We start from the raw sequence: 12,119 nt of genomic DNA, 5'->3' as shown, positions 1-12,119 counted from the left end.
CAACTGCACCTTACAATTTTAAACTTTGCTTTACAAAGCAAATCCACCAAACAAGTCTAAGCCAATGACATATAGCTTAAACAAACAACATTATAATGCTTATTTTCCTCTTTTAACAATTTTTTTTAACATTAGACTTCACTCCAAGAAATCAGCTCATACCTTCTTCAAACATTAAACTGGGATCTTTTCTTCTCTCAATCTTGGCAGCCACTAGCCTCCAACTTTAGAAGCTGATAATTATCTGCAATCAAGAAAACATTAGAAGCTTCATTCACTGCTATAGCAGTTATATATATCAACACATAATTCTTTTGCTCCTAGGCCCAGCTCTTCATGCTCTGATACCAATTTGAAGGCAAAGAGAGACAAATACACAGAGATAATAACTGATTTTATTGCCTTACTGCCTTGCCCAAATGCATTACATAAGGCCTCTATTTATAGAGGGTATGAGAACTCTCTACACACAACATATTTTACACATGTTAAACTACATTAAATATAATATTACATATATTAAAAAACGTGGGTGGCTGGAACGGCAGAGTGTCTGCTATGTAATTTAATGTGGACGGTGCTGGACAGCAGAGTTGGGCTGGACGGAGGCTGGCTGTCTGCTAGTAATGGCAAAAATTAATACTGCCAACTACTGCCAACAAATTTCATATCCATTTTACTAATAAACTGGATAGAAAATGTTATTCGTAGATGCTAGCGAACCAAGAGAAACAGAAGCAGTCATTCAAATGGGAGTAGTAGATCATCCTCAAACAGATGCGAGCAACGTCCAAGTTGCCATAGATATGACTAATCCAAATGATGCAAGTATCAGAAAGATATAATAATGTTCCATATTAATCGCTAACAGAATGTAATAAAATATCAACAAATTCTCGTTCATATTTAGCGCTGACATTGGACTCCTTATTTAAAGTTGCTAATATCTCTGGAGATGGACGTCTTATTCAAAGTGAAGAAAAAGCTCCCGGCGGAAGAGAGTCAAGTAGAATTAATACATATACCGTCATATGATGCCAATACTTTAAAAGAAAATTGACAGAGTTGATTTTATACCAATAGCTAGTTTCGTCTTTCAAAGTAAATATTTTATATTTGGTCTGCTTTTAAAATCTTTCTCAAAACTTATCTTTACCCAAGTGACCAAAGTTGTAGTCCCTCAATTGAGATAAGGAAGATGTTGTTTGTGAGGTACAGCGAAGGAGAACAAGACGCCTTTCGGTACTTTGAGACAATGGATACGGATTGGCGAAAACTGCCCTGACAGTGGAAATGCCTGCTTTACTGTCATCGATTGATCTGGTATATCTTCTCCATGAGCAACGATGCCAAATATTTAGATGGATGGCAGCTTCAATTGATCACCTGGATTTTTCTTTGTTGGGAATGGGAAGAAAACATGAACATTCTCATACAGGTTTGTTAGTTTGATACCAAATTACATCTATCTTTATTTTCGCGAAAGTTACATCATAACCATATGTTTTCGTGCTGCAGAACTGGGACAGAATTGACATTCTTAAGACCCGTAGTTCTCAATCTAAAACTGTACCTTCATTAAGAGCAATAGTAAAGAGTTATATGCAAGGTGGGGACGAGCATTAAAATGTGTCATATACTGGCGATGATAAGCATAAAACTGAAGACTTGAAAGGGATAAATGTTTATAAGAAGTGCTCAGAGGATATCAAGGTAGACAAATCGCAGAAAGACTCAAAAGGTAAAGGCGTCCCAGAGAATATGGAGAATCATGAAAGTAGGAACAAGGAACCGGTTCAATTGGAAGCAACTGAAGAAAATGGACTGGAAACAATGCCAGATTATCATGGAGATGTTGCAACTGAGAAGAAGGATGTTTCTAGTGATGATCAGGACAATAAAACAGAAATAGATAAACTGAATGAAGTTGCCAAAGACTAGATGATCTCAGCAACACATGACCACAAGGGCGTTTTTGAAAAGCTGGACGATGTTGTAAAAACATTAAGAAATGAAATAGAAAGGGCATTAATAGAGCATGGAGAGTTGAGAAAGGAAATCAGAGACCTAAAAGAGACGAAACAAAAGACTGAGATGAATAACAAGAGTAATGAGAAAGAGCAAATGAGGCAAAATAAATGGCAGAGAATGAAAAAAGCATTGAAAAGGTATGATGTTTCAATGGAGGGTATACAAGCTTTTCAGAGGTTTAGGTTTCACTGCGTACCTGGCTATCTTCCATGCCCATTGCCGAAAGAAGAATCTGGAGAATCCTAAGAATTGTTCACTCTCTCTTGAAATGCGGTGAATTTCTGCTTCTTAATATAGGTACTATTTATTCAAAAAAAAAAAAAACTAAATGATTTGCAGCTAAGCTGAACAATGAAGGTTAATCTCTGATTATAATTTATCGTATCTCTTTAGAGGTTAATTTTATAGGTATCTATTGGTCATTTATGCCCAATATAAAAAGAAGACGATAAATTTTAGGTATGTACTGATCACGCGTGCCGACAAATTGTAGACAGAGAACATGAAATAAATGTAAGCCTTTACGTTCAGATGGATCGTAAACGTAGATGGGTCCCAATTTGTGTCTCAAAGCTACAAAATTATAGTTGGGCACACTTTTGATGAACATTTCAATTAGTTGTTTACATTTATATAGATTATAGTTCATTGCGTTATCTTAGCTTAAATTATATAAATTAAATGTAGGCAGATCTTTATGTATTTTGGACTGGAAATGAAATATAAGGACTTGAAAAAACCTTGCAAAAGCACCCAAGGCTTGATATTTGATGCTGTAATTAAGTATCCAGGGCCTAATATTTGATGTTCTATATTTGAAAGGTTCAGTTTATAATATATAGTTTGTTTTTTAATTATTATTCTTAGTGTCTATTACTTATAATAATTCAAATATTTGAAAATTTAAAATAATATCAATTAACATATGTTGAAATTATTTATCTACATTGCAGATGCTTTTATAATAAAAAATAAAATTTACAGATCTTTTATGTAAGCTTTAACAACATTTTTTAGTGAGCATCATCATTGTTAAATGTGACATTTATTTGATAACACAACATTTATATTGAAAAACTATACTTTACTATTATTCTTTATATAGATTTAACATAAATTTGAATAATGATATTAATTAGAATCTATACATACGTTTATTTGAGATCAACATTTTAGAGAATTTTAGTAATATCTTTGGATTTAATATATTTTTTCAAGATGTTCTCACTAAATAAATTAGAATATTTTAATATTTTAGTACTTCTTGAGATGTTCTCAAGCTGCATATAAGTAGATTGGAAAGTTTTGAGATTTTGGTATTGCCTCCAAATGTTCTTGAATTGAATGTATAGTTTCGAAAATGTTTGTCTATAATATATATATATTTTGAAGGGGCTTCAAATCCTTTCACAACATAACACTCTTGAAAAAAGCTACCATAAATAAACCAAATATATGACAACAACAAAATTGTAGCCACAAAAATAAGAGAACAAATCCTAGAGGTTTGTTTTTTTAAAAAGATTCCACTCTCTTTAACATGCGATATTTCTTTTATATTAGATAAATATAAGAGTTATTTAATTTTATATTTCTATTCAAATTGGTGTACATTTGTGCTCATTGACGGCTTGGTTGTGATGCACAACTATGTCGCTATTTACTTCTAGTTTCCACGAAGAGATAGTGATGAAGCGACGGATTCAAGCAACCATTAGCACTCCCTAAGAAAAATTCCTAGTCTTTTGACAGTTTGCTATAATGTGTGGCACTATTAAAACATAACCCAAATGATCTACTTCTGGTTAATCCATTATCAGGCATTGGTTGTGGTCAATTTGGTGTTGGCCACCTGTAATATAAATGTCATTCTCAGAATGGATATGAACATGCTTGAAAGGGTAATCAATGGTTAATTTCCACACAGGGATAATTTAAAAGAATTAGTAGAGAAATATAGGTAGAATAAGGATAGCAATGAGAAGGTAAAGTTACTAAAAGAGGAACATCTCTTTAATGGATATTTCACTCTTTGTGATGATTCTATGAAATGTGTAGAACATTTTCCAAAAATTTGACTACACTATGAGATGTGAGATCTTGCCACCTCAATGTTGTAGAAGACAATATTTACCAAACAAAGAAATATTCTATATTTTCAAATGATCAATGCCAATATAAAAGAATAATCAATGATATTCGGAATGGTGGTGTATTTAATGGGCCTTAATGTTTTTAACTTGTGTGTCAACATTTATAAGAAAAATAATATATTTATTACGTCTTGTGATAGGCACAATATTTATGTAATTCTTTATTGTAATTTTTTTTCACTATTTCATTAAACAATGAGAATAGAGAATTAGTTTTTTACCAATAAAAATAAAAAAATTGATTATTAATATTTATTTGGATAATATAAAATAATGAGTTATCTATTAGTTGTCCTATGCTTATGTGCATGCAAGAATGAGTTGATAGGAGATTAGATATTTCATGAAGTAAAATATGTGTGTACAATGCATATAGTACAACTTGTTATGCATAAGAAATATGAAACAAAAAATGATAAATTTAATATAAATTCTACCCAATAAAAATATATTATTGAATTTAATTAAACTAACTAATTTATTTTTGTAAATTCTCAAAAATTCTACTTATGTGTAAAAAGTTGGTCCATTTACTGAAAAGTCAGATAGAAAGTTTTGAGTGCTAGAACTAAAATTATAAATAACATATTTCTTGCTAAGCTAACTAATTTTTTCGTCTATGTAATGCTTACTTCCATCTCATGCACTTCCAAATAATCTCAATTATTAGAATGTGATGGTAGTGATTAAAATTATGTCTTTTCATTAGCTGATATTTAGTATTTTTTTATGTTGTAAAAAGTAAGATACAAACATTAAAACTTTTATGTCTAACTGACAGATTAATTCCCCCTAAAATTATACCTTGTGCCATCGCATGAAGGAAAGAGATATTTCTAAGAAATTATTAAATTATGTTGCCTCAATTAAAGTAGCAATCAAAATATAGAAACCTTACCAAAATTTATGAAACTAAAATGTAGATTTGTAGAAAAACTTTTTAAAAAATTAAAAATCTAGCAATCAAAATATAGAAACTTTAACAAAATTTATGAAATTGAAGTGTAGATTCACAAAGATCTATTTAAAATGTATTCATTAAATAAGTGTCAATATTAACTAAATTCTTTCCTCATTAATAACTCTCAATATAACAAATTCTTCAAGATGATCGACGAGTTTATACCAATATTTCAAGTAGGTTCTCTTTTTATTATTTAGTAAATATCTACTAATATAGGTAATAGTTAGTAGGCCTTACATATATTTCTTGTAGTAACAATCTATTAAGTTAACATGGATTAGAAAGGATGTGATAAATAAGGGTAAGATTGAAGTGCAACCAAATCGACTTGTCACATATAGTTTCTATAATTTTTTCTATTGAAATGGAGATTCTATATTTTACAACTCTAATTTAAAAATATTTACTTCTTCCTTGTAATAGAGAAAAAAAAAAATCAAGAGGATTTAACCTAAATTTTTGAGGTTGCAAACCTCTTTCCTTGTCATTTGAGTCCTTCTTTCAAGTTGCATGATCAAATTTCTCTGATGCGTGTTGTTCTATATTGTGTCATTGATCTCAATCCTAATAATTAGTTGTCCATATGTAAAATATACATGCCAAAAGTGCATTAAAACCTCAAATGTCCTTATAATCAAGAGACAAATTGCTTGTAATAATTAAATTTAGCCATTAGATATATTGATTTTCTAAAGAAATCAAAGAGTGAAATTCTATGAAGATAGTAGAATCTTCCAATAATGCAAATGAAAGAAATATTCCAAATAAAATGAAATTAATTTTTTTAAAATTTTATTTTTATAGATCAGAGCCAGTGTACAAATTTTAACATTTGAAGTCAAATAGAATTACAACTTTGAAACACGAAAATTCTAGTAACCTAAAACTATATATTTGTAACTTTTGGAAATATGAATTGTTAATTTTTTCTTTATTTAAAAAGAAAATCCATTTAAATTTCTAGCTAGCATTTGAAAACGAAGTGTTCTTTTTCCTTATTAAAAGAAACTTTTGACTTCCATTTTAAAATCTAAAGTTAATTTCCATTTTGATTTTTAGCTAGCATTGGAATATGAAGTGTTATTTTATTTTTCTTTCTCAAAAGAAATTTTCTATTTGCAAAATAAAATTATTGGAAAATAAATTACAAGGTAAAGTCTTACAAAATACCAACCATTTTTTTCAAAGAGCAAAGCTCCCAAAAATAGTCTATCGGCTAAAAATCAATTTTTTTGGAAAAACATATATAAATTTTTTAACATTTTAACAATCAAATAAGTTTAATAGCTTTTTAATGAAACATTTGATCGAAGCTTCCGTTTCCTACATAGTGCTTCATTTTGGAAGCTTGAATAATATGTTTGGAACATATCTCTATGTTTGAACCTTGAATACAAGTAGTGGTAGGGCATATTATTATCTGAGGGGTGTCACATTTGATGCTCACATTTTATTTCCTCAATATCAATTAGCAGATGTTAACCCCCAATTTCCAAGAAACATCATTCACCATTAGAATTCATCTAGTCAGGGAAACCATTAGTTAAATTTTATTTTATTTTATTCAAAGTTTTCTATTTTTGAATTCAAGAAATTCTAGAGTCAAAAAATATTTTCTCAAATTTTAGAGAATCATGCAGATCTTATAGGAAAAATAGCTCACAAGTGTAAATGGAAATTAAATAGTTTTATTAAAAACTTTGTAGAAGAAAATAGGACCAAGAGGCATGTACAAAATTAGAGCTTCATCTTTTGTTTGTGCAAAGAGCATGGTTTTTTATAGTAGGAGCATCCACATTTCTATATTATAGTTATTTTGTTTTTAAAGAATAGAGCATTTTCCATTATCTAGCATTTACTAAGTGAAGAACTTGAAATAGGAAAGAGGTGCAAAATATAGAAAATAAAAAGCACACAAAATTTAACACAAATTTTAGCACATAGACAAATTGTTCTTAATAGATAAGTAGAAATTATTCCTTTTTTCATTGATTATTCTTTGCAAAATAAATAACAATACTATGCTAATAAAACCCTATCTCAAATCTTCTCCTTACTTCTACATAGCATATGGTGGAGATTGTGAAGTTAAACTTCTTGGAACAATAGTTTCAATAGTTAATGAACTACTTTTATTTTGAGTACATGTAAGTCATGTACAGTGGAACTCCTACTTTGACTCATCTAGATAGCAATTATTTTTTGACAACTCAAACTTCCTTACAAATTGAATATATGTAATCATAGGATAGAGTATCACATGTGAAATTCTTATTGAAACTTTTTTTTTGTTTATGGAGGGTTTAGACTTAAGAAGAAACCTAATGAAGGCATAAAAATTGTGGGCCACCAACTAGTGAAGGCCACCATTGAAATGATTTAGGAAAATCATATGGGCCTAATCATGCCTGAAACCTCTTTGACCTAGAGCCAAGGACTAAGTGGCATCCACATCATCAAAATTGCTCAAGACACAATCCTAACCTCAAACCTTATGATGTCAGAGTCTTTCACTCAACAAGACTTGATCCATTATGGGATTTTTGTGAACCACTATAGATCATGAGTAGACCAACGACCCATTGAGACTCATTGAGACTTCATAAAACATATTTGTCCTAAATTTTATAAGAAATTTCAAAATTGAATGGATTAAATCACTGTTGAGTCAAATTCATGATATGGAGTTAAGGCTAAAGAACAAGCCAGCGAAAATCACATAGAAGACTAAACATGTAGTCACAAGGTATCCCACATTTGATAAGAAGAACACCATGACATGCTAGAGAAAATAAAATTTTGAGGAAAACAAAAAAGTCAAGTGAAATGGATGTTGCATGTCAATTTTAAGCATCACCAATCCATTCATAGACTTTTTTAAATGTGTGATTGCACAAAATATTTACCAATCAAACCAACTAAACAATGTATCCTACATGGAAGTAGATCAAGATTGGAAGATTATGTTGACACATCTTGAGTATGATCTTGTCAAGGTCCAATGGTTGCAATTGGAAAATAATCTTCTATCAATTAGGTAGGCAAAGAATTCAATGTGTAAGTTTGGATCATTGATAATATGCATCTTCTTTTCTGTTTAAAATTATTTTCCAACTACTTGAAATATTGTTTAAGAGCAAGGGAAACCTATTATCAGATAGATAAGTGAAAATATTGCAAATCTGGGAGACAATTTTGAGAGTGTACTAAATGGATATTTTGATGAGTTTAAACAAAAGATGAGATGAAGATAAAGGATTCCTACATCCTTAGTAGAGAAGTACTATAATGATGTGCATTTTATAGTAGACACTAAAAATATATATATTTAGGTAGTTAAGATGAGTGCACCCTAGCTTGAACCATTTCCATATGAAATTGACATTGATGATATGAGTGCAACAATCACTACATTGCTTGCCAAGGAGATTGATGCAAATGTTGAGCCTTTTGGGAAACACAAGGAAGCAAAAGAAATGATGACTATTAATGTTAAGATTGCATTATCTAACAAGGAAAGGAAGAAGATGATTAAATACCTAGAAAAGAAACTATGAAAATAGGATGAAGATGAAGGACAATTAATTATTACACAAGGTCTTAGAGAAGATAAAGAAAGCAATGACGATGCAGAGGAAGAGGAAGAAAGTATAGAGAAGAAGGGTAAAGCCCTAGGACTTGTCTCACCACAAGGAAAGAAGGCTTAGAAAGTCACAATTATAGAGCCTAAGGTGAATAAATCAATTAAGACATATACCTAAACCCCTCTCTCCTCCTACAGCAATTAGATTGAGAACCAAGGAAGCTACAATAGTAAGTGTTGAGCCACTATTGAAGAAGGGTGTTGCAAGAATTACTAAACCCATTGAAGGTTCTAGTAGCACAAGTGGAGCAAAGAGAAAATTTCTAGTCACTAAAGGTAAAAAAAGATGAAGAAAACTTATTACACAAAAGGATGATGACAAGGAAGATGTAGAGAAGATAGAATTTGATGCACGTAGTCACTATCAAGTAGTTGTACATACAAAGCCTAAATCATTTGATGAGTTATGTGACAATATTAGGAACTCTATAGGATTATCTCACGTTAAGTTTAGAAAGTGTGGTGGTACATTGAGTGCAGAAGATAGGACTAAAGTAGAAGACACAATGTTAGATATGATGCCTAAGTTTAAGACCACTATTAGGAACCTGTGTGTTCCTTCTGTTTATTTTGTTAGAGTAGTGTTGTTGGACGCATATGCTTTGTAAGTCGTCCCGTGAGTATATTTTATTATCCCACATGCATAGGTAGTATTACTTTTCTAGATCGTACTCAGTATATAAGAATAGGTTGAGGCCCTTGATGGGCACGGACGAATTTATTGTATTGAGCTTGCTCAAAGGAGGTTACCCCCTCGAAGTGGCCTGCGATCAGTAGATTCATTCTGAGTTCTGCTATCACTTTGTATTCTGTTATTTCGAGCATTCTCACGATATTGCTATAAGGAGGTTCTTCACATCTGGTACCAGAGGATGCTACCTGGGAACCCCTTCTTCAGATTCAACAACAATTTCCACACCTTAAGCTTTGAGGACAAAGCTTTTTTCTAAGGGAGAGGGGATGTTAGGAACCTGTGTGTTCCTTCTGTTTATTTTGTTAGAGTAGTGTTGTTGGACGCATATGCTTTGTAAGTCGTCCCGTGAGTATATTTTATTATCCCACATGCATAGGTAGTATTACTTTTCTAGATCGTACTCAGTATATAAGAATAGGTTGAGGCCCTTGATGGGCACGGACGAATTTATTGTATTGAGCTTGCTCAAAGGAGGTTACCCCCTCGAAGTGGCCTGCGATCAGTAGATTCATTCTGAGTTCTGCTATCACTTTGTATTCTGTTATTTCGAGCATTCTCACGATATTGCTATAAGGAGGTTCTTCACAACCACCTATAGAAATAGGTAATACCACTCCTAATGAGTTGCACAATAGAACTGATACCAAGTGGCAACATAAAATAAAGAATGAGAGGCAGATTAGAGAATGAACGTTACCAAATATAATGCCTGAGTTAAGAAATAAGAAAATCAAAATTCTTTTAGAGAAGTATAGAAATAGATGTGTTCCAAATTATAGAGTATTTTTGGTCTTGCAACTCAAAATTGACGCTATTATAAAAGAAAATGAATTATTATGGAAGAGTACTTTGGATTGACCACTAGAAAGAGGCTAACAAGGATGATAAAGGTAAGAGTACTTAGGAAGCTCAACAAGTCACTGAACATGATGTATATAATGACATGGATACACTTGAAGAAGGTATCAAGAAAAAGGTCAAGGAAAGTGAAAACAATACTGTAACAATAGAGGATGTTCACACTAGAATAGGGTAATGTATGCCATACTTATTCAAGCACATTTAAAACTCCTGTATTATAGCAAATAAAGGACTATCTTAAGATAGGAGATACACTAATTCAAGTCGTTGGTTTTAATATACAAATTGAATAGATTCAGCAATACCTTCAACCATCATCATAGACTGAAACATTAATAATAGATGCTGAGGATCCAATGAAGGAAAATGAATCAACTAAGGCATTAGAGGAAAAGAAAGAGTAAGAAAAAGAACCAAAGGTGGATTGGTTTACTACATGTCAACATGGACCACAAGTATCAATACCTAGGTTAGAGAGAAACAATGAGGCCGAGCCCAAAGAAAAGGAGATAGAAGAGAATAAAATTAATATATCATAGATAGAGATGAGAGTGATAGTTTAAAATCCAACCCCAACTACTTCAGATTTTACATTTGCACAATAGGTGCAAGTCCCTATAGTACAAAACATGTACCAAGTTCTATTGTTACTGCATTTGGCATTGATGCAAAAGATAGAATAAGTGGTGAAATCCCTTCACCCACTCTAACCTTAGTCATGTTGTGTTGCAACACACCCAAAAAGAGAAAAAGGAAGAAGACATAGATAAGTTCTCCCCCTAAATTTGTTACCTTGGATGAAGTGATTGAATTACTAGACTTAGATTTGAAGAATCTCTCATTTGAGTAGATAGTCATCTTCACAAGAAAGAAAAGAAAAGAAGAAATGATAGGAGAGAAACAACAAAAACAAGTGTTGCATCATATCAAAGATATATCTATTGATGCATTTAAAATTAATTATATTATTGAACAAGCTCCTATTATCTCTCAGTTAGTGAAAATTGTTGAAAAATTAAAATTGAGGATATAGATACAAATGAAAAATTGTTGGCCTAGTTTGAAATGAAGATACTTGAAAAGGTGTCTAATGTTATTGAGATCTAGAAGAACTCGTGAAGAAACTTCAAGATCTGTGCAATATTCTTTGTGATGTTCACAAATTTACTAATGAATTTAAAACCAATGTTTAGAAGATTGAGGATGATTTAAAATCTTCAGGAAACTATATTTACCAATATGCTAGATCATGTTCAATGCATTACAATAGAGTATTGTTTGTAAAAGGGAGTCTTACTAAGCTACACATAGTAGACAGCCGAATGAGGGCTAAAGTCATCTCCATACAATCTATGTTGATATCTCAATTGGACTTAATGTAACATGAGTTAGATTCAACAAAGGATCTAGTACAATAAAATCATAGTCTTTCTACTGCTGATAACTTGATTGACTTGGTTGCAAATTTGGAGATCAAGATTCAAGTCTTGGAATCAATTAGAACCACATGGGATCATGCTCTTGCCATGACCATACAAACTCACAAGCCATTTATAAATAAATATGGTTTGGTTTCATCCTCTCAACCCCAATAATAGACATGTCTAACAAAATTAGAAGGGATAGAAGAAGATATGAAAGAAGAAACAAAAAAATGATATAATTTAGAGAATATATGACCAACTAAGGACATATCAAAGGTATGGCAAAGCTACATTAGGCTATTTGAGTCATGAAACATATGTATTGTGTATACTAGTATGTTGTAAAAGT

Source organism: Cupressus sempervirens, chromosome 7, assembly GCF_028749045.1.
Source record: "Cupressus sempervirens isolate cs-2001-9-10 chromosome 7, ASM2874904v1, whole genome shotgun sequence".
NCBI classification, from domain to species: Eukaryota; Viridiplantae; Streptophyta; class Pinopsida; order Cupressales; family Cupressaceae; genus Cupressus; species Cupressus sempervirens.
Note: the sequence above shows the minus strand (reverse complement) of the source record.